Here is a 23,954-nt window from a genome sequence, read left to right on the forward strand (position 1 = left end):
ATAGAGATTGGTCCACACAGACAAATCTCCGTGCTTTTATTGTCCAACTCCTATTGACAGTTGTGGCCATGGGGTCACGGGCTCTGGTTGTGTTTGGGAAAGCGTAATTAGTGAAGGGGTGATGTTGACTCGAGCTATGGATAAATATTGTTCTTGCCCCGTCTCATTAAGTGAGTGTCGACTCTGCATTTAACATAGGGGCGGTTTCCCAGTGAGAACGAGAAACGATTTCAAACAAATCCGCTAAAACCGAACCTGTTTTTGGACGGACTCCGAAGACATCTTTATGTAAAGCGCTTGTAATATGTAGTTAATTACAGCTTCTTGTACTAGGTCCTACACAGATTACACATAGTGCAACACAAACCACAGGGCGAGAAACAATGATGCTCAGAGTCAAGTTGTAAGTGAGAAGACGTCAGAAAGGGTTGGCTCCAGAAGATGAGTAGGTTCAAACCGAAAGGCTCATGATTTCCATTTACAGATGGATGTTGGGATACTGATGGGATAAGGAGAGGACCCACAGACAGGTGGGTATTGGGATACTGAGGGAACCCAAAGACGCATATAAACGCTGGGGAGGGGGGGGGGGGGTGATTGGGGAACTTTTTGACGTATAAATGGATAGGTGTTGGGAAAATGTGGAAATCCACAAACAGTCGCGTACTGGGACATAAACCTGTGGGTATTGAGATCATGTTGAAACCCAGAGACGGGTGGGTGCTGGAATACTTTGGAAACCCAGAGACGGGTGGGTGCTGGAATACTTTGGAAACCCAGAGACGGGTGGGTGCTGGAATACTGTGGAAACTCAGAGACGGCTGGGTGCTGGAATACTGTGGAAAGCCATAGACGGCTGGGTGCTGGAATACTTTGGAAACCCAGAGACGGGTGGGTGCTGGAATACTGTGGAAACCTATAGACGGGTGGGTGCTGGAATACTGTGGAAACCCAGAGACGAGTGGGTACTAGAATACTGTGGAAACCCAAACGGGTGGGCGTTGGGACAATGAGGGAACCCAGGTACACAAAGGCGGATGAGAAGCTGGGATAATGGTGTTAGACAGATGGGTGGATATTGGAATACTGGTGTTAGACAGATGGGTGGATGCTGGGGTGATGGTGTTAGACAGATGGGTGGATGCTTGGGTAGTGGTGTTAGAGAGATAGGTGGATGCAGGGGGGTAATGGTAAGAGAGATGGGTGGATGCTGAGGTGATGGTCTTAGACCGATGGGTGGATGCTGGGGGTAATGGTGTTAGGCAGATGGGTGGATGCTGCAGTGGGGTAGCCCGATGGTGGTTAGACAGACAGATGGGTGGATGCTGGGGAAATGGTGTTAGACAGATGGGTGGAGGTTGGGGTAATTGTGTTAGACAAATAAGTAGATGCTGGGGTAATGGTGTTAGAGAGATGAGTAGATGCTTGGGTAATGGTGTTAGACAGATGGGTGGATGATGGGGTAATGGTGTTAGACAAATAGGTAGATGCTTGGGTAATGGTGCAAGACAGATGGGTGGATTCCGGGGTGATGGTGTTAGACAGATAGGTGGATGCTGGGGTAACACTGTTAGACAGATGGGTGGATGCCTGGGTGATGGTGTTAGACAGATGGGTGGATGCCTGGGTGATTGTGTTAGACAGATGGGTGGATGCTGGGGTGATGGTGTTAGACAGATAGGTAGGTGTTGGGGTGATTGTGATCGACAGATGGGTGGATGATGGGGTAATGGTCTTAGACAGATAGGTGGATGCTGAGGTGATGGTGTTAGACAGATAGGTGGATGCTGGGGTGATGGTGTTAGACAGATGGGTAGATGTTGGGGTGATGGTGATATACAGGTAGGTGGATGTTGGGGTAATGGTCTTAGGCAGATAGGTGGATGCTGAGTTGATGGTGTTAGACAGATGGGTGGATGCTGGGGTAATGGTGTTAGAGAGATGGGTGGATGCTGAGGTGATGGTCTTAGACTGATTGGTGGATGCTGGGGTAATGCTGTTAGGCAGATAGGTGGATGCAGGGGTAATGGTGTTAGACAAATAAGTAGATGCTGGGGTAATGGTGTTAGACAGATGGGTTGATGCTGAGGTGATGGTGTTAGACAGATGGGTGGATGCTGGGGAAATGGTGTTAGACAGATGGGTGGAGGTTGGGGTAATTGTGTTAGACAAATAAGTAGATGCTGGGGTAATGGTGTTAGACAGATGAGTAGATGCTTGGGTAATGGTGTTAGACAGATGGGTGGATGATGGGGTAATGGTGTTAGACAAATAGGTAGATGCTTGGGTAATGGTGCAAGACAGATGGGTGGATGCCGGGGTGATGGTGGTAGACAGATTGGTGGATGCTGGGGTAATGGTGTTAGACAGATGGGTGGATGCTGAGGTGATAGTGTTAGCCCGATCGGTGGATGCTGGGGTGATGGTGTTAGACAGATGGGTGGATGCTGAGGGTGATGGTGTTAGACAGATGGGTGGATGCTGGGGTGATGGTGTTAGACAGATGGGTGGATGCTGGGGTAATGGTGTTAGACAGATAGGTGGATGATTGGGGTAATGGTGTTAGACAGATGGGTGGATGATTGGGGTAATGGTGTTAGACAGATGGATGGGTGGATGTTGGAGTAATGGTGTTAGACAGATGGGTGGATGATGGGAGGTAATGGTGTTAGACAGATGGGTGGATGATGGGGATAATGGTGTTAGACAAGATAGGTGGATGCTAGGGGTAATGGTGTTAGACAGATGGGTGGATGATTGGGGGTAATGGTATTAGACAGATGATAGGTGGTGTTAGACAGATGGGTGGATAATGGTGTTTGGTGTTAGAGATGGGTGGATGTTGGGGTAATAGTGTTAGACAGATGGGTGGATGTTGGAGTAATGGTGTTAGACAGATGGGTGGATGTTGGGGTATTGGTGTTAGACAGATGGGTGGATGCTGGGGTATTGGTGTTAGACAGATGGGTGGATGTTGGGGTAATGGTGTTAGACAGATTGGTGGATGCTGGGGTAATGGTGTTAGACAGATGGGTGGATGTTGGGGTAATGGTGTTAGACAGATGGGTGGATGATGGGGGTAATGGTATTAGACAGATGGGGTGGATGTTGGATAATGGTGTTAGACAGATAGAGTGGATGTTAGGAGGTGATAGTTATAGACAGATAGGTGGATGTTGGAGGTAATGGTGTTAGACAGATGGGTGGATGCTTGGGGTAATAGTGTTAGACAGATGGGTGGATGTTGTGGTGATGGTGTTAGACAGATAGGTGGATGTTGGGTAATGGTTTTAGACAGATAGGTGGATGATAGGGAGATAATGGTGTTAGACAGATAGGTGGATGCTGGGGTATTAGTGTTAGACAGATGGAGTGGATATTGGGGAGTGATGGTGTTAGACAGACAGATGGTGGATGCTGGGGTGATAGTGTTAGACAGATGGGTGGATGATAGGGTAATAGTGTTAGACAGATGGGTGGATGATAGGGGTAATGGTGTTAGACAGATGGGTGGATGATGGGGTAATAGTGTTAGAACAGATGGGTGGATGTTGGGGTAATGGTTTTAGACAGATTAGTGGATGTTGGAGTAATGGTGTTAGACAGATGGGTGGATGTTGGGGTATTGGTGTTAGACAGATGGGTGGATGTTGGGGTATGGTGTTAGACAGATGGGTGGATGCTGGGGTGTATTGTGTTAGACAGATGGGTGGATGATGGGGTAATTGGTGTTAGACAGATAGGTGGATGTTGAAAGTAATGGTGTTAGACAGATGGGTGGATGTTTGTGTGTTAGGTAATGTCAAGACAGATAAGGGTAATGGTGTTAGACAGATAGGTGGATGTGACTACTAGACAGATAGGTGGATGCTTGGGGTAATGGTGTTAGACAGATGGGTGGATGCTGGGGTGATGGTATTAGACAGATGGGTGGATGCTGGGAGGTGATGGTGTTAGACAGATGGGTGGATGCTGGGAAATATTATTTAGACAGATAGGTGGTGTTAGTAATAGTGTTAGACAGATGGGTGGATGCTTGGGTAATGGTGTTAGACAGATGGGTGGATGATGGGGGTAATGGTGTTAGACAGATGTGTGGATGTTGGGGTAATGGTGTTAGACAGATAGGTGGATGTGATGCTAGACTGATAGGTAGATGCTGGGGTAATTATGTTAGACAGATGGGTGGATGCTGGGGCGATGGTGTTGGACAGATGGGTAGATGCTGGGGTAATGGTGTTAGACAGATGTGTAGATGCTGGGGTAATGGTGTTAGACGGATAGGTAGATGCTTGGGTAATGGTGTTAGACAGATGGGTGGATGATGGGGTAATGGTATTAGACAGATGGGTGGATGTTGAGGTAATGGTGTTAGACAGATAGGTGGATGTGGTGTTAGACTGATAGGTAGATGCTGAGGTAATTGTGTTAGACAGATGGGTGGAAGATGGGGTAATAGTGGTAGACAGATTGGTGGATCTTGCGGTAATGGTATTAGACAGGTTGGTGGATCTTAGGATAATGGTGTTTAACAGATGGGTGGATGTTGGGGTAATGGTGTTAGACAAATTAGTGGATGTTGGGGTATTGGTGTTAGACTGATTGGTGGATGCTGGGGTAATTGTGTTAGACAGATGGGTGGATGTTGGAGTAATGGTGTTAGACAGATGGGTAGATGCTGGCGTAATTGTGTTAGACAAATGGGTGGATGATGGGGTAATTATGTTGGACAAATGGGTGGATGATGGGGTAATGGTATTAGACAGATGTGTGGATGTTGGGGTAATGGTGTTAGACAGATAGGTGGATGTGGTGCTAGACTGATACGTAGATGCTGGGGAAATTGTGTTAGACAGATGGGTTAATGATGGGATAATAGTGTTAAACAGATGGGTGGATGTTGGGGTAATGGTATTAGACAGATGGGTGGATGTTGAGGTAATGGTGTTAAAGAGATTGGTGGATGCTGAAGTAATGGTATTAGACAGATGGGTGGGTGTTGGGGTATTGGCATTAGACAGATTGGTGGATGTTGGGGTAATGGTATTATACAGATGGGTTGATGTAGAGGTAATGGTGTTTGACAGATAGGTGGATGTGGTGTCAGACAGATGTGTGGATCCTGGGGTAATGGTGTTACCCAGATGGGTGGATCTGGGGTTATGGTGTTAGACAGATAGGTGGATGATGGGGTAATAGTGTTAGACGGATAGGTGGATCCTGGGGTAATGGTGTTAGACAGAGGGGTGGATGCTGAGGTGATGGTGTTACACAGATAGGTGGATATGGTGTTAGACAGATTGGTGGATGCCTGGGTGATGGTGTTAGACAGATGGGTGGATGCCTGGGTGATTGTGTTAGACAGATGGGTGGATGCTGGGGTGATGGTGTTAGACAGATAGGTAGGTGTTGGGGTGATTGTGATCGACAGATGGGTGGATGATGGGGTAATGGTGTTAGACAGATAGGTGGATGCTGAGGTGATGGTGTTAGACAGATAGGTGGATGCTAAGGGTGATGAGTGATATACAGGTAGAGTGGATGTTGGGGGTATGGTCTTAGAGCAGATAGGTGGATGCTGAGTTGATGGTGTTAGACAGATGGGTGGATGCTGGGGTGATGGTGTTAGACAGATGGGTGGATGTTGGGGTGATGGTGATAGACAGGTAGGTGGATGTTAGGGTAATAGTCTTAGACAGATGGGTGGATGCTGAGGTGATGGTCTTAGACAGATTGGTGGATGCTGGGGTGATGGTCTTAGACAGATAGTTGGATACTGAGGTGATGGTGTTAGACAGATGGGTGGATGCTTGGGTAATGGTGTTAGAGAGATGGGTGGATGCTGAGGTGATGGTCTTAGACTGATTGGTGGATGCTGGGAAGTAATGTTGTTAGGCAGATAGGTGGATGCAGGAGGTAATAGTGTTAGACAAGATGGGTTGATGCTGACAGAGGTGGATGATGGGAGTAATGGTGTTAGACAGATGGGTGGATGCTAGGGAGAAATGGTGTTAGAACAGATAGGTAAGATGTTGGGGTGATTGTGTTAGACAAGATTGGTAGATGCTGAGGTAATGGTATTTAGACAGATGGGTGGATACTGAGGGTGATAGTGTTAGACAAGATAGGTGGATGATGGGAGTGATAGTGTTAGACAGATGGGTAGATGCTAGAGGTGATAGTGTTAGCAGATAGGTGGGTAAGAATGAGGATTGGACAGATGTGTGGATGGTGATGGTGTTAGACAGATAGGTGGATGCTGGTGTTAGACAGATATAGGTGTTAGACAGATGGGTGGATGCCTGGGTGATAGTGTTAGACAGATAGGTGGATACTGAATATGTGATGTGTGTTAGACAGATAGGTGGATGCTAAGGTAATGGTGTTGAACAGATGGGTAGAGTGTTGAAATTTGATAGTGATTAGACAAATCAGGTAGGTGGATGATAGGAGTAATAGTGCTTAGACAGATAGGTGGATGCTGAGAGTGATAGTGTTAGACAGATAGGTGGATGCTGAGGTTGATAGTGTTAGACAGATGGGTGGATGTTGAGGTGATAGTGATAGACAGAGTAGGTGGATGTTAGGGTAGTGATAGTGATTAGACAGATAGGTGGATGCTGGAAGTTGATGAGTGTTAGACAGATGGGTGGATGCTAGAGGTGATAGTGTTAGACAGATAGGTGGATAGCTAGAATTGATTAGTGTTAGACAGATAGGTAAGATATTTAGGAGGAGTAATGGTGTTGAACAGAATAGGTGGATACTGAGAGTTGATGGTGTTAAGACAGATAGGTGGATGTGGTGATAGTGCTTAGACAAAAGATTGTATTGGACTGAGGTATTAGTGCTTAAAACAGGTGGTAGATACTTGGCAAATAGTGATAGAAGATGGATGCTTGAAGTACTTGTTAAACAGACCAAGGTAGATGTTGAAGTAATAGTGTTAAGACAGAAAAGTAGATGCTGGGAAGTAATAGTGTTAAGGCAGATGAGTGGATACTTAGGTAATAGTGTTAGACAGATAGGTGATTAGATGCTAGAGGTAATGGTGTTAGACAGATGGGTGGATGCTTGGAGAGTAATAGTGCAAGACAGATTGGGTGAATAATTGATGTGTTAGACAGATTGGTGGAATGCAGGATAGTAATTAGGCAGATAGGATGCTGAGAGTAGATTAGTATTAGCCCGATCTGTGAATGCTAGAGGTGACAGTGTTAAACAGATGGTGGTGGATACTGAGAGTAATGCCTTGTTAGACAGATCAGTGAATGCTAGGAGTAGACAATAGGTGGATAGAAATGGTATTAGATAGGTGAATACTAGGGTAATGGTAGTTAGCAGACAGATAGGTGGATGCTAGGACATTAAATTGTTAGACAGATAAAGGAGGATGCTTAGGTAATAGTGTTAAACAGATAGATAGATACTTGGAAGTGATGGTATTAGACAGATAGGTGGATATTGTGGAAATAGTGTTAGACAGATGGGGTGATGCAAATTGATTATGGTGCAAGACAGATATAGGTGGATACTAGAGGTAATAGTGTTAGACAGATTGAGTGGATACTAAGAGGTAATGGTGTTAGAACAGATAGGTGAATAGCTGAAATTGATAGTATTAGCAATCAGATCTATGCTAAGAAATTGGAAATTACTATGGTGTTAGACAGATACGTGGATGTAATTATTGTTAGACAGTAGAGTAGATACTTGGTAATTGTTTAGACAGATACATTGAATAGTAGAGGTAATGAAGAGTAGACAGATAGGCTTAGACAGAGTGGATGATAGTAGTATTAGACAGATGGATGATAGAGGTAATAGTGTTAGAGTGGATATTGAGAAAGGTATGGAAACAGATTAGTGGATGTATTAGGTATTTTAACAGATAGGTAAGATGTTAGGAGTATGGTTTTAGACAAGAGTGGTAATAGTGTTAGACAAAGAATGCAAATATTTAAGTATTGAGTATTAAGACGAACTTATTTTATGCTAGAAATATTAGTATTGAACAGATAAGTATATAGTATTAGACATGGAATAGACAGTAGGATGATAGAAGTAATAGTATTAGATAGTAAATATTTAGGATAATGAGTATTAGACTAAGTAGATTAATAGATATTTAGAGCAATTGATTAGGCAGATGCATTGGATGTTAAGAGGTATTAGTATTAAGAACAGATTGGTAAACAGTATTGAACAGATAGTGGATGATTGAGGATACTAGAAATTATTAGTATTATAGTGTAGATTAGGAAGTAGTATATAAACAGACATAGAGGTAAGATCAAGAACCTTAAAGATAGGTAAGATAGTAATTTCCAGACAGACCAAGTAGAATATAATTATTAGATATGGATATTTAGGAGTAATAGTGTTAGACAAGTAGTGAAACAAATGGAGTAGATATTAGGAAGTATTAGTGTTAAACAAATTGGACATACAGAATAATTGTGTTAAAACAAGAATGGGTAGGAGTAATTATATTTAGACAAATAGGTGAATGATAAAATTAATAGTATTAGACAGATATAGGTGGAATATTTAGGAAGTAATGAGTATTAGACAAAGATATATGTGGATATTTAGGAAGTATGGTTTAAATTAGATATGCTTGGATATTTGGAGACCCAATAGTGATTAGACAGAATAGAGTGGATACTAGAATAATACTATTTAAGAACAGACAGAGCTGGATATTAGGGCAAATGAATGGGTGGATGTTGATAGTATGGAATGGGTGGATATTTATTTAAGATGGGCATTATAAGGCAAATGGGCAGATGCTAGAATTGATAGTGTTAAACAGAATAGATACTTAGATATGTTGACAAATGGGTGAATAATGGGAAGCAATAGACAAATGGGCAGATTATTTGAGAGCATTGTTGAACCCAGATGCAGGAATGTAATTGTTAAACAGATAGAGTAGATGTACATTATTTGAACTTTAAGACAGGCAGAATAGTAGAACAATAATTATCCAAACAAACCATTATTTAGACAAATGTTAGGAATGTGGTTTTAAAACTTGGGCTCTTTCCAAGGAGTAATACAGATAGGTAAGATCTTGGTAAATATGACAAATGGGAATGTTTGATGGTGTGCAGATAGGTACTGGGCAAATAAATTATTTACAGAATAGGTAAAATAGTATTGAAACAGAATGGGTGAATGATAGGAGGTAATAGTATTAAACAGAATAGGTAAGATATTTAGAGGTATGGAAAATTATTTAAAACAGTATTATGATACTAAACAAATAGAGTGAAATGCTTGGTAATGGTGTGACAAATAGGTAAAATAATGAAATATGTTAAAATAGGTAAGATATTTAGGAAATAATAGTGTTAAACAAAATAAGTGAATGTGGTAACAAATAAGTAAAATACTTGGGGCATGTTGGGCAAAATATAGTAGACAAATACAAACAAAATGAGCAGATGTAGTATTAAACAAATGGGGTAGACTGATAGGTATGTTATTGAAACAAATGGTACTCAATACAAATGGAAGTATATTATTTAAAACCCAAAATGTTGAGAAAGAATATGAAACAAATTAGTGAATATTTGGCATGGTATTTATGAATAAATTGGATATTTAGGAAGTATGGTTTTAAAATCAAATGGATATTTAGAGCAACTAATTGTTGAAATAGGAAGTATAGTATGCAAACTTATTTATACTAGAAATTATGGTATTTGGAAATAGGCATTATTGGTATTTGACAAATAATCTTGAGAAATAGTATTATTGACAAATAGGTTTATATGAAAGTGACAGGCAAATGAAATACATCATTGTTGAAACAAGGAGATATTAATAGATATTAATAAACTTAAGACAGGTAATTAATTGGAAACATTATTTAAAAACAAATGGGCAATATTTATTGACAAACAGACCCAAGTGGAATACTAGGTATTATTTAGGCAATGAATATTTGAACATTTAATTATTTGGTAGACCTTTGAAACATTATTGTTGGAAATGAATAGGCCATTATAAAAACAATATAGTGGGCATAAACATCCAAACAGAGCAGGCAAATATTTGCAGTAATAGTGTCGAACCTGAATGGAGTGGATATGGTGTTGAACATGTTGTGGATGTGGGGGTGTGGTGGTGGTGGAATGAAGTGGATGCTGGAGGTAATAGTGGTGGGCAGATGGGCGGTGGATGTTTGTGGTGATGGTGTTGGAGCAGATAGGTGGATGTGGTGTTCACGGCAGATGGTGGATGTGCTGGTGAGGCAGATAGGCGGTTAAGACAGTGGACATTGGGCTCTGGGAGTAATTGTGGTGCAGGCATATGGGTGGATGATGGTGTTATAGTGGTGGGCAGATGGGGTTGGTGGGTGGGTGTGGTGGGAATGGGTGGATGTGGGGCAAATGGTGTTGGGTGGATGGTGGGGTGGTGGTGTTAAGACAGATGGATGGATGTTGGAGTAATGGCTGGGCAGATGGGAGGTAACATTGTGATGATGAACACATGGAGTGGATGATGGGAATGGTATATTTGGACAAATGGTAGAGATGATGGGAGTATTAATAGTTTGGGCAGATGTTGTGGATGGGGTGCTAGGGCAGGGCTGGTGGTGCTGCATGTTGTTGAACAATACTGGTGGAATGCTACAGAGGTATTGGTGTTGGGATTGTGTGGATGCTGAGGTGATGAGGTGTGCATAGACAGGTGCGGAACAGATGCTGCGGGTAATAATTGGTGACAGATGGGTGAGTTGGGAGGCCATTGTGGCTGATCCCGGTGAATGCTAGGAGTGATGGTGGTACCCAGAAGATATAGGTGGATACTGATGATGCTGTGGCGATCCAGTGGATCACTAGAAGTCACTGGTATTTAGAATGGGTGGGAAGCTGAGAGTGATAATTATTGCTTGATCGGTGAATGCGTGGAATTGATGGTGTTAAAACAGGTGTGTCGGATACTGCAGTGATAGTGTTAGACAGATGGAGTGAGATGTAGTTGATAGTGGGATGAGACATCAAATAATAAAATATAATAAAACAAACAAACTTAAGAATAAAATTATTAGAAGCAAATGATGAATATTGAAACTGGCAGAAGTATTAAATGAAATTGTTAGATATGTAAAGAAATATATAAAACAATTAGTGAATGTTAGCATATACTATTATTTACTGAAATACATTAAAATATTTAAAACAATAGTATTAAACAAATAGAAGTAGTAGATATTAAGAGAGTATTAATTATTAAAACAAATTAATTTATATTTAGAAGCCATAGTATTAAAACTTATCATTAAAATATTAGAAATTATGTTAAACAAATGGAGTGAATAGTAGTAGTAGTAAACAAACCCAAGTAGATATTAGAGACAATTATTTAACAAATGTGTGTAGATATTTGAGAGATAATAGTTTTAGGGCAGACTAAAAGTAGATGTTGACAATATAATTAAAACAAATAGAGTAGATGTTAGAAATGTGGTATTAAGAACATAATGAAATGGATACTAGGAGCTGTTAGTGTTAGACAGAATGGAGTGAATGTTAGGAAGTATGGTATTAGACTGATATGTGAAACATTGAGCAGATAGAGTAGATACACAGAAATAGTATGTTAAAACAAAATAGGTGAATGATAGTGGTAGGCATATTGTGAATACTGAGGAAGTGATAGTATTGAAACAGAATGTGAATGCTGACAGGCCATTTAAAACAGGTGAGTGAATATTGGGAAACTGACAAACAGATAGGTAAAATACTGACATTGTAATTGGAACAGAACAGAACAGTGACAGGAAGTAGTATATGAGAACAAATAGGTGAATGGGGCAGCCAGTATAGAGCAAACAACACATGGTATGCAAATAAGGTGGAACCTGGTGACCCCAAACACAGGTATGAATGCCAGAACAGCAGGTATTTAAAACAAATAGAGAACACTGAGAAATTATGAAAACAGGAAGCATGGGAATCTATGATGGCTGAAACCAGGCTGAGACTAGTGATAGTGACAAACCCAAAAGTGGGAAATGTAGTATTCAGCAAGAATACATTAAGATATACTGGCAAATGCAGATTATAATTTTAAGAACAGATAAATTGAATCTGTTGGGAAATATGTAGTGTTAAAACTGATAGAAGCAGATATGAGATGACAGAGCAGGAATAGAAATGCTAGAAATGATATGTTAAAACAAGAATGGGTAAGATATTCATTACTTAGTAGGCAAAACAAATAGGTGAATAATGGGAATGACAGGCTGGAACAATGACTGAAGACGGGCAGATATTTGCTGTGGTGTTAGACAGAATGAGTGAATGTGGATATACTGAATAGGTGGATAGCAGTTTTGAACAGACTGGATGTTGGAAGTAATTATTTGCATTAGGCGGATATGTGGTGTTAAAACGGATAGGTAAGATGCTGGGTATTGTATTTGAACAGGAATGGGTGGATGATAGTGTGGTGAATGGAATTTGGGTGGTATAATAGTGTTAGACAGATAGGTGGATGTTGGGGCAATGGTGTGGGCAGATGTGTGGATGTTTGGGAGTATTGGTGGTGACAGATGGGAAAAGATACTGGCGTATTGTGTTAGACAGATGGGTGGATGATAGGTGTAATAGTAGTGCTTGAACAGATGGGTGGATGTTGGGGTAATAGTAGTGGAGCAGATAGGTGGATGTTTAGACAGATGTGTGGATGTTGTTGACAGATTAATTGGATACTGGGAAGTATTGGTGTACAGACAGGTGGAATGTTGGGAGTAAAATAGTGTTAAGGCACATTATGCGGATGGTGTTAGACAGATAGGTGAATGATAATTGTGCACTATATGTGGATGGCTAGAAATTTGATAATTGTTAAGACAGATGTGTAGATGCTAGAAGTGATAATTAGGCAGACATGATTGGCAACATGTTGAAAGTATATTGATAATTGTATTAAACAGATAGAGTAGATACTTAGGTAATGAGTGTTAGACAGATGGGTGGATGATAGAGGTAATGGTATTATTAGACAAAGATAGGTTGATATTTGGGAAGTAATAGTTTAGACAGATAGGTGGATAGTGTGAACCTTGAATGGGTAAATGATAGAGGTAATAGTATGTAGACAGATGGGGTGGATATTTGAGGAAGTAATGAAATTATTAGACAGATAGGTAAGATGTAGTATTAGAACTGATAGAGTAGATACTGAGAGTAATATGTGTTAGACAGAATGGAATTGTATGATAGGGTGATAGTGAAATTACTTAGACAGATTGAGTAGATATTTACTGACCAATAGTATAAGACAGATAGGTAAGATATTTAGGAATAATAGTGTTTAACAGATAGGGTAAGATATTTAGAGGTAATAATTATTTAAGACAAATTAGTATATTTATTGGTGTTTGACAGATACATTAGATGCACATATTTGTATTGGAACAGATAGGTGGAACAATAGAAGGTAGTATATGTAAAACAAATACATTGGATGATAGGAAGCAATAGTATTAGAACAGATAGGTAGATGATAGAAATTATTGAGTGTATCCAGACAGAATAGAGTGGAATGTAAGTATTGAAACAAGATATGTGGATATTGGGAAGTAATAGTGTTAGGCAGATAGAGTGGATATGGTACACCAAGACTGATACATGTAAATGCTAGAGGCCAGTATGTTAAAACTGATAGGTGGATATTGGAAATTGTATGTTATTAGACAGATAGGTAAGATGTTAGAGGTAATAGTATTTGAACAGATGGGTAGATGCTAAGTAATAGTATGAGGCTTAATAGGTAAGAGGTGCCAAGAGTAATAGTATTAGACACAAGATAGGTGGATGTTAGAGGTAATGGTATTGGAACAGATTAGGTGAATACAAGTATTTAGTATTAGACAAGATGGGTAAGATGTTCAAGTATTTATATATTAGACAGATACAGTATGGATATTAGAATAGTATTATACAAGGCCCAGGTGGATATTTGTAGTTATAGTAGACAGAATGAGTAGATGTGAGTATTGAACAGATGAGTAGATCCCTCGAGTAATGGTGTCCAGACAGATAGGTTGATACTCAGGTAGTAATAGTATTTACTCCATGAATAGAGTGGATCTAGAGGTTATAGTATTAGACAGAATGAGTTGATACTAGGAAGTAGTAGTATTAGACAGATGTACGGATCCCTTGGAAAGTAATAGTATTAAGAGCAGATGGGCAGATGTTGTAGTGATAGTGTTAAGACCAAATGGGTTGAGGTTGGGGTAAGTGTGTTAGACAGATGGGTGGATGATTGAGTACTTGTGTTAGACAGATGGGTGGATGTTGGGGTAATTGTGTTTGACTGATGGGTGGATGTTGGGGTAATGGTGTTAGGCAGATGGGTGGGTGTTGGAGCAATTGTGTGGATGTTGGGGTAATTGTGATAGACTGATAGGTAGATGTTGGGGTAATGGTGTTAGACAGATTAATGGATGCTGGGCTAATTGTGTTAGATAGATGAGTGGATGCTGGGCTAATTGTGTTATACAGCCTGTGGATGCAGAACATTTTACACACGGGTGGATGCGCCCTTGCTGAAGTTGTCCATATTAGTTAGATATACCGTAGTTGTGTAGCGCTGCTTCCAACACAAACTGCTCATGTTTCATTTCAGGTGTTTATTTCATTTGCATGTGGTGAAGCGTAAATCTGAACAACAGAGAAGGTGTCCACAGTTACCACGAGGGGACGCTCGTCGCATCATCCGGATTATCTGTCAAAGCGGAGATAACTTCAATTGCTTGTTAACATATTAACGCCATTTATTCACACTTTCTTTACGTTTTTGTAAACTATTTATCAGTGTTGTCTAAATACGCAGCCAAAGTGTATCAAAATAATAAACTTTATCACAAGCGTGCGAGTTTCACTATGTCGTCGTGACTGGCAGCTGACATGGATTTCAGTGTCACTATCTGTACTCGATCAGCCATTACACTTCTCAGTCTGCATAATCGACATTTGACAGGATGGAGGCCAAAACAGTTAACCTCTGTCTTCGTAAATACAGCGACGTATATGATAATGCTGTAAACAGATTTTCGCGTGCCTGCAAATCAGGAATTATTACAGATAAGTATGAAGTTCCTGGACGTAGAACAAATAAACAGTGTATGATATATACATGCACTATATTTTGACAAAATAACGATAAGAAACAAGGGGTGTATTTCAGTTGCAAATTCAATTTACGACAATAATTGTTGTTTCTAAAACACTATTTAGTTATCTTTAGATTTTGATTACAGTACCATTTGACTGATTACGTCGTGTGCTATTAACCTATACTTATGAGTCTATCAACATCCGTATAACATATTTAGGTGTTTATCACTATCCGTACTATATATTTAGGAGTCTATCACCATACGTATTATACATTTAGGAGTCTATCACCATACGTATGATATATTTAGGAGTCTATCACCATACGTATTATACATTTAGGAGTCTGTCACCATACGTATTAAATAGTTAGGAGTCTATCACCATGCGTATTATATATTTGGGAATCTATCACCATACGTATTATATGTTTAGGAGTCTATCACCATACGTATTATATAGTTAGAATTCTATCACCATGCGTATTATATATTTAGGAATCTAACAACATACGTATTATATATTTAGGAGTCTATCACCATACGTATTATATACTTAGGAGTCTATCACCAAACGTATTATACATTTAGGAGTCTATTACCATACGCATTATATATTTAGGAATCCATCACCATACGCATTATTTAGTTAGGAGTCTTTCACCATACGTATTATATATTTAGGAGTCTATCACCATACGTATTATATATTTATGAATCTATCACCATGCGTATTATATGTTTAGGAGTTTATCACCATACGTATTATACATTTAGGAATCTATCACTATACGTATTATATAGTAAGGAGTCTATCACCATACGTATTATATACTTAGGAGTCTATCACCATACGTATTATACATTTAGGATCCATCACCATACGTATTATATACGTATTAAATAGTTAGGAGTCTATCACCATAATGTATTATCACCATACGCATTATTTAGTTAGGAGTCTTTCACCATACGTATTATATATTTAGGAGTCTATCACCATACGTATTATTTATGAATCCATATGCGTATTATATGTTTAGGAGTCTATCACCATACGTAGGAATTCACTATACGTATTATATAGAGGAGTCTATCACCATACGTATTATATGTTTAGGAGTCTATCACCATACGTATTATACATTTAGGATCCATCACCATACGTATTATATAGTAAGAGTCTATCACCATACGTATTAAATAGTTAGGAGTCTATCACCATACGTATTATATAGTAAGGAGTCTATTACCATGCGTATTATATACTAGTAGTTAGGAGTCTATCACCATACGTATTATATACTTAGGAGTCTATCACCATACGTATTATACATTTAGGATCCATCACCATACGTATTATATATTAAGAGTCTATCACCATACGTATTATATATTTAGGAGTCTATCACCATACGTATTAAATAGTTAGGAGTCTATCACCATACGTATTATATAGTAAGGAGTCTATTACCATGCGTATTATATATTTAGGAATCTATCACCATACGTATTATATAGTTAGGAGTCTATCACCATACGTATTATATATTTAGGAGTCTATCACCATACGTATTATATAGTTAGGAGTCTATCACCATACGTATTATATATTTAGGAATCTATCACCATACGTATTATATAGTTAGGAGTCTATCACCATACGTATTATACATTTAGGAGTCTATCACCATACGTATTATATATTTAGGAATCCATCACCATACGCATTATTTAGTTAGGAGTCTTTCACCATACGTATTATATATTTAGGAGTCTATCACCATACGTATTATATAGTTAGGAATCCATCACCATACGCATTATTTAGTTAGGAGTCTTTCACCATACGTATTATATATTTAGGAGTCTATCACCATACGTATTATATATTTAGGAGTCTATCACCATACGTATTATATATTTAGAAATCCATCACCATACGCATTATTTAGTTAGGAGTCTTTCACCATACGTATTAAATATTTAGGAGTCTATCACCATGCGTATTATATATTTAGGAATCTATCATCATACGTATTATATAGTTAGGAATCTATCATCATACGTATTATTTAGTTAGGAGTCTTTCACCATACGTATTATATATTTAGGAATCTATCACCATCCGCATTATACAGTTAGGAGTCTATCACCATCCGTATTTTTTAGTTAGGAATTTACCACGTATATCAGCTGTTTCATTTGTGCACAGGACTAACAATTCTCACACTCTTGAGTGTCCATTACCCCGCCATGACAAGTGGTGTGGCTGCAACTGCCTGTCGCCTTCAGCTGGAAGGAGCCCAGCGTGATTAGACTTGATTAGGCGTTAGCGCTCCCACATCCAATAGGCTTCTTTCTTGGAAAACTAAGCGTACTTTCTCAATCCGTATAATAAAAGACATTTTAATCACATAGTTTATATATTAGGAGATTACAACAGGAATCTGTTTCTTTAATGGTCATCTGAAATCTATACGACAACATAAGTTGTCAACGTGAGACACAGATTAAGTAGTGGGGAATGCACAATGTTTAAGGGTTTACACAGAATAGTGACACATACAATATGTGTATGTGATATATACATAAAATTAAGGATAGAATGTGTCTAAATGTCATACAGACAAAACAGTTCAATATATACCCATGCCAATAATGGTTGTCACCCCCTTCCATTTTTAATTGGAGAGGGGTGGGGGGTGGGAGTATGAGGTGTGTGTGGGGTTGGGGTGGGGAGTGGGGTGAGAACCATTATTGGCATGAGTATACATGGAGAATGTAGAAACACAACACACACATAGAATTATGTAGAAAATAGTTTCCATATGTATGTTGCAGAGTAGTATCTAATACACTGTCTGTCCGCTACATTCCCTGTAGAGTAGGTGGTGGCTAGACATGATGTAGTTCCTTACATACATTGTACAGTAGGTGGTGGCTAGACATGATGCAGATCCATATATACACTGTACAGTAGGTGGTGGCTAGATATGATGCAGATCCATAAATACACAGTACAGTAGGTGGTGGCTAGATATGATGCAGATCTACACATACACTGTAAAGTAGATGGTGGCTAGATATGATGCAGATCCATACATACATTGTACAGTAGGTGGTGGTTAGACATAATGCAGATCTATACATACACTGTACAGTAGTTGGTGGTTAGACATGATGCAGATCTATACATACACTGTACAGTAGGTGGTGGTTAGACATGATGCAGATCCATACATACACTGTACAGTAGGTGATGGCTAGACATGATGCAGATCCATACATAAACTGTACAGTAGTTGGTGGTTAGACATGATCCAGATCTATACATACACTGTACAGTAGTTGGTGGTTAGACATGATGCAGATCTATACATACACTGTACAGTAGGTGGTGGTTAGACATGATGCAGATCCATACATACACTGTACAGTAGGTGGTGGTTAGACATGATGCAGATCTATACATACACTGTACAGTAGGTGGTGGCTAGACATGATGCAGATCCATACATACACTGTACAGTAGGTGGTGGCTAGACATGATGCAGATCCATACATACACTGTACAGTAGTTGGTGGCTAGTCATGATGCAAATCTATACATACATTGTACAGTAGGTGGTGGTTAGACATGATGCAGATCCATACATACACTGTACAGTAGGTGGTGGTTAGACATGATGCAGATCCATACATACACTGTACAGTAGGTGGTGATGTACATAGACATGATGCAAATCATACATCCATACAGTAGGTGGTGGTTAGACATGCTGTACAGTAGGTGGTGGTCGTTAGACATGATGCAGATCCATACATACACTGTACAGTAGTAGTTGGTGGTTAGACATGATGCAGATCCATACATACACTGTACAGTAGTTGGTGGTTAGACATGATGCAGATCCATACATACAGGTTAGACATGATGCAGATCCATACATACACTGTACAGTAGTTGGTGGTTAGACATGATGCAGATCCATACATACACTGTACAGTAGTTGGTGGTTAGACATGATGCAGATCCATACATACACTGTACAGTGGGTGGAGGTTAGACATGATGCAGATCTATACATACACTGTACAGTGGGTGGTGACAGATACGCTTGATTTACACGCTGTAAAATATGAGAAAGTTCGTACCACACAGCCAAGTAAGCGTAAAAGACGTTGCAATTAGAGTTCATCATGGAGAGGTGTTTCCAGTTTGGTTTAGAAAATATAATTAGCTTCTGCAATAGTGCTTATTCACGGCAGCTTAAAGCATTCATTACTCTCTACATATTTCACGCTATTTTTATGCATGGTTTCTCACTATATTGTCCACATTATTGGTACTTTGCAAATTTCAGATGTGTAAATATTGTAAACTACTGGTATCCTACAATAAGGGAATAATACTGACAAACTGAAACACCATGGAGCATAGGAGTGTTATAGACTGACACATACGTTGTCAGAACGTGATAAATACACATACACCTTAGAATACGTTGTCAGAACTTGATATATACACATACACTATAGAGACCGTTGTCTGAACGGGTGATAAATACACATACACTGTAGAAGACCTTACCTGCATGGGTGATAAATACACATACACTGTAGAGGACGATGTCTGAAAGTGATAAATACACATACACTGTAGAGGACGTTGTCTCAACGTGATACATACACATACACTGTAGAGGACGATGTCTGAACGTGATAAATACACATACACTGTAGAGGACGTTGTCTGAACGGGTGATGAATACAATTACACTATAGAGGACGTTGTCTTGAAAGGGTGATAAATACACAAACACTGTAGAAGACCTTAGTGAGTGAGTGAGTAAGTTTAGCTTTACGCCGCACTCAGCAATATTCCAGCTATATGGCGGCGGTCTGTAAATAATCGAGTCTGGACCAGACAATCCAGTGATCAACAACATGACCATCGATCTGCGCAATTGGGAACCGATAACATGTGTCATCCAAGTCGGCGAGCCTCACCACCCGATCCCGTTAGTCACCTCTTACAACAAGCATAGTCGCCATTTGTGGTAAGCGTGGGGTGCTGAAGACCTATTCTACACCGGACCTTACCTGCATGGGTGATAAATACACATACACTGTAGAGGACATTGTCTGAACGTGATAAATACACATACACTGTAGAAGAACTTGTTTAAACGTGATAAATACACATAAGCTGTAGAGGACCTTGTCTGAACGTGATAAATACACATACACTGTAGAGTACCTTGTCTGAACGTGATAAATACACATACACTGTAGAGGACGTTGCCTGAACGGGTGATAAATACACATACACTGTAGAGAACGTTGCCTGAATGGGTGATAAATACACATACACTGTAGAGGACGTTGCCTGAACGGGTGATAAATACACATGCACTGTAGAGGACGTTGTCTGAACGTTTGATAAAAACACATACACTGTAGAGGCCGGTTGCTGAACTGGTAATAAATACACATACACTGTAGAGAACCTTGTCTGAACATGGTAAATACACATACACTGTAGAGGACGTTGTCTGAACGTGGTAATATCACATACACTGTAGAGGACGTTGCCTGAACGGGTGATAAATACACATACACTGTAGAGGACGTTGCCTTAACGGGTGATAAATACACATACACTGTAGAGGACGTTGTCTGAACGGGTCATTAACACACACTCACTGTAGAGGACGTTGTCTGAACGGGCGATAAAAACACATACACTGTAGAGGACGTTGTCTGAACCTGAAAAATACACATACACTGTAGAGGACCTTGTCTGAACGTGATCAATAAAAATACACTGTAGAAAACGTTGTCTAAATAGGTGATAAATACACATACACTGTAGATGAGGTTGCCTGAACGGGTGATCAATACATATTTACTGTAGAGGACGTTGTCTGAACGTGTGATGAATACGTAAACACTGTAGAGGACGTTGACTGAACTGGTGATAAATACACATACACTGTAGATGAGGTTGCGTGAATGGGTGCTAAAAACACATGCACTGTAGAGGACGTTGTCTTAACGTGATAAGCACAAACACTCTGTAGAGGACGTTGCCTGAAATGGTGATAAATACACACACACTGTAGAGGACGTTGCCTGAACGGGGGATAAATAAACATACACTGTAGAGCACCTTCTCTGAACTTGATAAATACACATACACTGTTGAGGACGTTGCCTCAAAGAGTCATAAATACACATATTCTGTAGAGGACGTTGCCTGAACGGGTGATAAATACACACACACTGTAGAGGACGTTGCCTGAACGGGTGATAAATACAAATACACTGTAGAGCACCTTGTCTGAACTAGATAAATACACATACACTGTTGAGGACGTTGCCTCAAAGGGTCATAAATACACATATTCTGTAGAGGACGTTGCCTGAACGGGTGATAAATACACATACACTGTAGAGGACGTTGCCTGAACGGGTGATAAATACACATACACTGTAGAGGAAGTTGATTTAACGGGGATAAATACACACATACACGTTTGTAGAGGACGTTGCCTGAACTGGTGATAAATACACATACACTGTAGAGCACCTTGTCTGAACATGGTAAATACACATCCACTGTAGAGGACGTTGTCTGAACGTGGTAATTACACATACACTGTAGAGGACGTTGCCTGAACGGGTGATAAATACACATACACTGTAGAGGACGTTGCCTGAACGGGTGATAAGTACACAAAACACTGTAGAGGACGTTGTCTGAACTGGTGATAAATACACATACACTGTAGAGAACGTTGCCTGAATGGGTGATCAATACATATACACTGTAGATCAGGTTGCGTGAATGGGTGTCAAATACACATGCACTGTAGAGGACGTTGTCTGAACGTGATAAGTACACATACTCTCTAGAGGACGTTTCCTGAACGGGTTATAAATACACACACACTGTAAAGGACGTTGCCTGAACGGGGGATAAATACACATGCACTGTAGAGGACGTTGTCTGAACGTGATAAGTACACATACTCTGTAGAGGACGTTGCCTCAACGGGGGATAAATACACATACACTGTAGAGGACGTTGCCTGAACGGGTGATAAATACACACACACTGTAGAGGACGTTGTCTGAACGTGATAAATACACATACACTGTAGAAGAACTTGTTTAAACGTGATAAATACACATAAGCTGTAGAGGACCTTGTCTGAACGTGATAAATACACATACACTGTAGAGTACCTTGTCTGAACGTGATAAATACACATACACTGTAGAGGACGTTGCCTGAACGGGTGATAAATACACATACACTGTAGAGAACGTTGCCTGAATGGGTGATAAATACACATACACTGTAGAGGACGTTGCCTGAACGGGTGATAAATACATATGCACTGTAGAGGACGTTGTTTGAACGTTTGATAAAACACATACACTGTACAGGCCGGTTGCTGAACTGGTAATAAATACACATACACTGTAGAGAACCTTTGTCTGAACATGGTAAATACACATACACTGTAGAGGACGTTGTCTGAACGTGGTAATATCACATATGCCCGAACATACACTACACTGTAGAGGACGTTGCCTTAACGGGTGATAAATACACATACACTGTAGAGGACGTTGTCTGAACGGGTCATTAACACACACTCACTGTAGAGGACGTTGTCTGAACGGGCGATAAAAACACATACACTGTAGAGGACGTTGTCTGAACCTGAAAAATACACATACACTGTAGAGGACCTTGTCTGAACGTGATCAATAAAAATACACTGTAGAAAACGTTGTCTAAATAGGTGATAAATACACATACACTGTAGATGAGGTTGCCTGAACGGGTGATCAATACATATTTACTGTAGAGGACGTTGTCTGAACGTGTGATGAATACGTAAACACTGTAGAGGACGTTGACTGAACTGGTGATAAATACACATACACTGTAGATGAGGTTGCGTGAATGGGTGCTAAAAACACATGCACTGTAGAGGACGTTGTCTTAACGTGATAAGCACAAACACTCTGTAGAGGACGTTGCCTGAAATGGTGATAAATACACACACACTGTAGAGGACGTTGCCTGAACGGGGGATAAATAAACATACACTGTAGAGCACCTTCTCTGAACTTGATAAATACACATACACTGTTGAGGACGTTGCCTCAAAGAGTCATAAATACACATATTCTGTAGAGGACGTTGCCTGAACGGGTGATAAATACACACACACTGTAGAGGACGTTGCCTGAACGGGTGATAAATACAAACACACTGTAGAGCACCTTGTCTGAACTAGATAAATACACATACACTGTTGAGGACGTTGCCTCAAAGGGTCATAAATACACATATTCTGTAGAGGACGTTGCCTGAACGGGTGATAAATACACATACACTGTAGAGGACGTTGCCTGAACGGGTGATAAATACACATACACTGTAGAGGAAGTTGATTTAACGGGGGATAAATACACATACACTGTAGAGGACGTTGTCTAAACGTTTGATAAAAACACATACACTGTAGAGGACGTTGCCTGAACTGGTGATAAATACACATACACTGTAGAGCACCTTGTCTGAACATGGTAAATACACATCCACTGTAGAGGACGTTGTCTGAACGTGGTAATTACACATACACTGTAGAGGACGTTGCCTGAACGGGTGATAAATACACATACACTGTAGAGGACGTTGCCTGAACGGGTGATAAGTACACAAAACACTGTAGAGGACGTTGTCTGAACTGGTGATAAATACACATACACTGTAGAGAACGTTGCC

This window comes from Haliotis rubra, unplaced genomic scaffold, assembly GCF_003918875.1.
Source record: "Haliotis rubra isolate DU_JTF1 unplaced genomic scaffold, ASM391887v1 Scf111, whole genome shotgun sequence".
Lineage (NCBI taxonomy): Eukaryota > Metazoa > Mollusca > Gastropoda > Lepetellida > Haliotidae > Haliotis > Haliotis rubra.